The following is a 6,000-nucleotide window of genomic DNA, read 5'->3' on the forward strand; positions in this document are numbered from 1 at the left end:
AAACTCATATTAACTTTATGCCGCAACATCACCTCTCATATTCACAATTCATGCCAGAAACCCTTTTTCCCTCTTTGCCGCAGCCATCCCTCACCATTCTCCATAGTTTCTGACCTAAAACACCTATTGCCACACCATACACCTATCCTAGCCTTAACCCCATCCTTCTACACCATTCATAACCCCCAAAACCTGACCCTAAACCTTGTGCCGCAACAAAGAGGAAAGAGGGAAGTTCGTAGACGTGCTTGCTGTTCAGTTTGGATCGCTGGAGAGTCTAGGTGTTTTCTTTCTTTTGTTTTCAATGTCTAAAGTTGTTTATCTTTGCTTTGTGAGTATGAGGAACTAAACCCCCCTTAGCTAGGGGGGAATTCGAAACCATGTTCATGCTTGCAATATGATTTGATTACTTTCAGTTGTGATTCATAAGTTGTGAATTCAATTTACTTATCCGTTTGAATTAAAACTGATTTGTGTGTGTTGGTTGAGAGTGCATGCTTAATTTTCATACATAAATCTGATGCTAGGATATAAGGGAGTTTCACCTAATCGTTATGAACTTATATCCACAAGTAGTGAAGGTTGCTCGTCACAACCGTGTTAAGTAAATTCTTGGCATAAGTTTCATGCAATTCATAGTTACAAGTGCTTCGTTAATGCTTATGATTTTCATAGAAGTTAATGATTTATGCTTGTATCTCTATTATGCAATTCATGTAGGAAACTTGTGGGGAATGCTTTGGGTTGTTGTATGCAATCATCCAATTTAATGAAATTAGGAAAATCTGAGGGTTAATTAATGCAATTCACAGTTAATCTGGGGCGTTGAGAATTCGTAGTTTATTGAAAAGCAACTGGAAATCGTTTTGTTTGCAAGTGTGTCATGTGTGGAAAAGAACCTCCTAGCTAGCCTTCCATCCATTCAATTTACTCAAATTCGTCCAAAAATCTGTTTTATTTTACAACTTGTTTGTTTTGCTTTCAAATTCATCAAAAACCAAACCCCATTTACTTTGTTGAGTCATATTAGTTAGAAACTTATTTAGTTTGTGTTTTTAAGTGTTTTGAATCAAGTTACAACCTATTTTAGTCCAATTTCACTCTTAGTGGCAGATTTGAGTCTTTTAGCTTGTTTTGTGCTGTTTTGAGTCTTTTGAGTTGATTTAGTGTTTTAGAGTTTAGTTTTGCATTCTTTGAGTCAGTTTAGAGGTTATTAGCAAGCCCTTCTAATCCCCGGTCCAGAACGATCCCTACTTACATTATTTACTACAATTGATATAAGAGGGTTTAATTTGTGTGCTTATATAATTCGCATCAAATTTTTGGCGCCATTGCCGGGGATTAGCAACTTTGCTAATCCCTTGTTATTTCTTTTTGTTTATTTTCATTTGTATTTGTTTCTAGTTTCTGACCTTGTCTTGTTTTCTTGTTTTTGGTACTAGTTTATGACTAGAAGTTCTCAACTGTTCGTGAGCACATTTTTTACTTTGACGACGACTTTGAGCGGACTTTGAAAAGGAAGATGAATCAACAAGAATCCAATATACCTAGTCCTGACCCCGTGCTTGAAGAATAAGAAGTAGAAGAGCAAGAGGAGGCCACGACAGGGATTTTTGAAGAAGTATAAGTGATGACAGTGGACAATCGAACAATCAAGGAGCTTTCTGCTTCGGGATTGGACAATGTCGTACCCCTCTGCATCCAATACCCCATGGCTGCCCAAGGGAAGACCAATGAGTTTGAATTAAGGTCTAGCCTATTGCACCATATTCCTAAGTTCCATGGGCTATCCATGGAAGATCTTAATAAACACTTGAAGGAGTTTGAGGTTGTTTGTTCGAGTATGACTCCCGAGAATGTTGATGGGAGCATTTTGAAGATGAAGGCCTTTTCTTTTTCTCTCTTGGACAAGGCTAAAGATTGGTTGTATGAACTAGCTCCCGGAACTGTCACATCACGGGCGTTTTTGGAGAAGTTTTTCCCAACTTCTCGAGTCATTCTTCTACGCAAAAGGATTAGTGGCATTCAGCAAAACCAAGGTGAATCCTTTCCAACTTATTATGAACGTTTTAAAACCCTTGTTGCTTCATGTCCACAGCACCAAATGAATGAGGAACTTCTTCTTCAATATTTCTACGAAGGGCTTTTACCAATTGAATGCCAAATGCTAGATGCCTTAGCGGAACAAAACACCCATGGCTGCCAAAACACTAATTGCAAACCGTGTATTGAATGCACAACAATATGAAGGCATTGGGCAAAGGGACACCCCACGGCAACAAGTGAATGAGGTAAGTTCCACATCCGACATTCAATCGCAATTAGCTAATCTTACTTCCATTGTCTCTCAGATGGCCGAAAGAATGAGGCTGCAAGGACCAAGTGTATGTGGCGTGTGTTCTATCCAAGGACATGCCTCTGAAAAGTGTCCTCAATTGATTGAGAATGGTGGATTGGAAAGCACCAATGCAATTGGATTTCAAAGCCAAAACCAGCCAATGAACGATCCATACTCTAAGACGTATAATCCAAGTTGGAGAGACCATCCAAATTTCAAGTGGAGGGAGCCCCAACAACCCCAACAACAAGGAGGCTTTAGGCAGTAACCTCCGGGCTTCTATACCAAGCAATACGCACCAACACAAGCCCCACAACAACCTGCCCAAAACACTTCAGGTACATCTTTAGATAATGACACACTTCTTAAGTTACTCACCAATTTGTCTTAGGGGCAAGAAAATCAAGCCAAAGCAATGCAAAACCAAGACAAAAGGGTGGACCAAATGGAGAAGCAAATTGGGCAAATTGTGGAGGTTGTAGGACAATTCAGAGAGCAAGGTAAGTTGCCTAGTTCAACCGTTGTCAACCCGAAGGGAGGGTTCGAATTTGCCAAAGCCATGAGTTTGTGAAGTGGAAAACAAGTTGGATCTGATCCCCAACCTTCCAAATCACGTTCCAACGAGGTTGAAGAATTGATAATTGAAGAGGAGGAGCAAAGCACCCCCACGGCAAGGGTGGAAACACCTTTGCCGCAGGTCCCAAATGCTCATAAACCATCCAATTCGGCCAACAGAGGTAAGGAAGTTCCAATTTTGATTAATTCTAACTTTGTTTCTCCAAATGTACCCTTTCCTCGTAGGTTTATGCAATCAAAGAAAGAGGAGGCTGAAAAAGGATATTTTGGAAACGTTTAGAAAAGTTCAAGTCAATATACCACTTTTGGATGCAATTAAGCAAGTTCCAAGGTATGCCAAGTTTTTAAAAGAACTTTGCACAACTAGGAAGAGAATTTCGAGCAAGGAGGTTGTCAAGGTAAGTGAAAATGTCTTAGCTGTTTTACAACGTAAACTGCCCATTAAATGCAAGGATCCAGGTAGTTTTACCATTCCTTGTGTAATTGGTAATACTCATTTTGAATCTGCCATGTTAGACTTAGGTGCATCTATAAATGTCATGCCTTATTCAATCTATGTACTTAGGCGAATTGAAAAATGATGGTGTGATTATACAATTGGCCGATCGATCTAATGCCTATCCAAAGGGAGTTTTGGAAGATGTTTTAGTATAGGTCAATCACTTAATCTTTCCGGCGGATTTCTACGTGCTTGAAATGGATAAGTCAGACCATTCCCCTACATTGCCCATCCTCCTTGGACGGCCATTCATGAAAATTGCCCGTACTAAGATTGATGTGTTTAATGGAACTTTGACGATGGAATTTGATGGGGAAGTTATCAATTTCAATCTTTCTGATTCTATCAAGTATCCTAATAAGGATCACTCATGTTTTTCTATTGATGTATTTAATTCTTTGGCGCAGGACCATTTTAAACAATTGAATAACGATGCACTTGAATTGGTCATTGCACGAGGAATGAACACTCAAAACAATGAAGCAGTAACCATGCACCCCCACGGCATGAATACTTTTTCCCTTGCCGTACCCCCTAATGAAGATGTGATTGAGATGGTGGCTGCCCTCGAATCATTGCCACTACAATCTGGTAAGTTTTTGGACCCAATTTCCATTTCAGTTTCGGCTAATAAGTTACTTCCTTCCGTTGTGCAACCACTTACACTTGAACTTAAGCCATTGCCAAGCCATTTAAAGTACGTTTTCTTGGGCGATGATGAGACGTTGCCCGTCATCATCTCAAGCACACTCACGGCACAAGAGGAAGACAAGTTGGTAAGGGTGCTAAGGGAGTACAAAACAGCAATTGGGTGGACATTGGCCGACAAAGGAATCAGTCCCACCACTTGCCTGCATCGCATACTTTTGGAGGAGGGGTCTAAAACATCTCGAGAGGCTCAACACCGACTCAACCCTCCGATGATGGAAGTTGTGAAGAAGGAAATAATCAAGCTTTTAGATTGTGGAATGATCTATCCTATTTTCGATATCGTTGGGTTTCGCCCGTTCAATGTGTTCCAAAGAAATCCGGAGTAACTGTGGTGACAAATGCTGAAAATGAGCTTGTGCCTACTCGAATCCAAACAGGTTGGAGGGTGTGTATCGATTATAGGAAGCTCAACGCCACCACTAGGAAGGATCACTTCCATTTGCCATTCATTGATCAAATGCTTGAAAGGTTAGCGGGTTATGCTTTCTATTGTTTTCTTAATGGTTATTCTGGTTATAATCAAATTGTCATAGCACCCGAGGACCAAGAAAAAACCACTTTCACATGCCCCTTTGGTACATTTGCTTATCGTTGCATGTCATTTGGTTTATGTAATGCACCTGCCACATTTCAAAGATGCATGATGAGCATATTTTCTGATTATGTTGAGAAAATTATTGAAGTTTTTATGGATGATTTCAGCGTTTTTGGTGATTCATCTGATGGTTGTTTGCATAATCTCAATTTGATCTTAGAACGATGTGTTGAAACTAACCTTGTTCTCAATTGGGAAAAATGTCATTTCATGGTTAAACAAGGCATAGTTTTAGGACATATCATCTCTGAAAAAGGAATTAAGGTTGATAAATCAAGGATTGATCTTGTACGTCACTTACCCTCTCCTACTTCGGTTAGAGAGGCTCGTTCTTTTCTTGGACATGCAGGTTTCTATCGAAGATTCATCAAAGATTTCTCAAAGGTTTCCCAACCTCTTTGCCGTCTCCTTCAAAAAGATGTGGCGTTTGATTTCAATAAGGAGTGCACGGCATCCTTCAAACAACTCAAGGAGTTGTTGACCACGGCTCTCATTATTGTTCCCCCTAATTGGAGCCTTCCTTTTGAGCTCATGTATGATGCATCCGATTATGCTTTAGGGGCTGTTTTAGGAGAAATGAAGGATAAGAGGCCGCATGTCATCTACTATGTTTCACAGACGTTGAATGATGCCCAATTAAACTATTCTATAACGGAAAAAAAACTTCTTGTCGTTGTCTTTGCTTTAGATAAATTTCGATCATATTTAATTGGTACTAAAGTAATTGTTTTCACTGATCATGCAGCTTTAAAATATTTGCTCAGCAAGAATGAGGCCAAGCCAAGGCTAATTCGATGGATATTGCTTCTTCAAGGGTTCGACATTAAGATTCGAGATAAAAAGGGAAGTGAAAACGTGGTGGCTGACCACCTAAGCCGTATGATGCATAATGAGGAGTCCCTACCCATTGCTGAAACGTTTCCTGATGAACAATTGATGTCCATTAAGGTAAGTGAACCTTGGTATACTGATTTGGTCAACTTTTTTGTGTCTAAACGAATTCCAAGCACTCTCACTAGACACCAATGTGATAAGCTCAGAAATGATGCACGGTTTTAAGTGTGGGATGATCCATATTTGTGGAAATATTGCCCGGATCAGATTATTCGTCGATGTGTGCATGATTCTGAGTTTCATTCCATTTTAAGCTTTTGTCATACATATGCATGTGGTGGTCACTTTGGCACATAAAGAACAGCATTTAAGGTGTTACAATGTGGATTCTATTGGCCTAGTATCTTTAAGGATGCTAGAACTTTTTGCTTAACATGTGATAAATGC

At 39.8% G+C, this 6,000-nt stretch overlaps 1 non-coding gene across 1 annotated transcript; it reads left to right on the forward strand.

Moving 5' to 3' along the window:
* The first annotated feature begins 4,382 nt into the window (after nt 1-4,382).
* On the forward strand, nt 4,383-4,458 carry MIR11000 (microRNA MIR11000). The gene has a single exon (NR_161624.1). It is a non-coding gene; the product is annotated as a microRNA MIR11000 (primary transcript).
* Nucleotides 4,459-6,000: the final 1,542 nt, after the last annotated feature.

This window comes from Malus domestica, chromosome 17 (genome assembly GCF_042453785.1).
Source record: "Malus domestica chromosome 17, GDT2T_hap1".
Taxonomy (NCBI): Eukaryota; Viridiplantae; Streptophyta; class Magnoliopsida; order Rosales; family Rosaceae; genus Malus; species Malus domestica.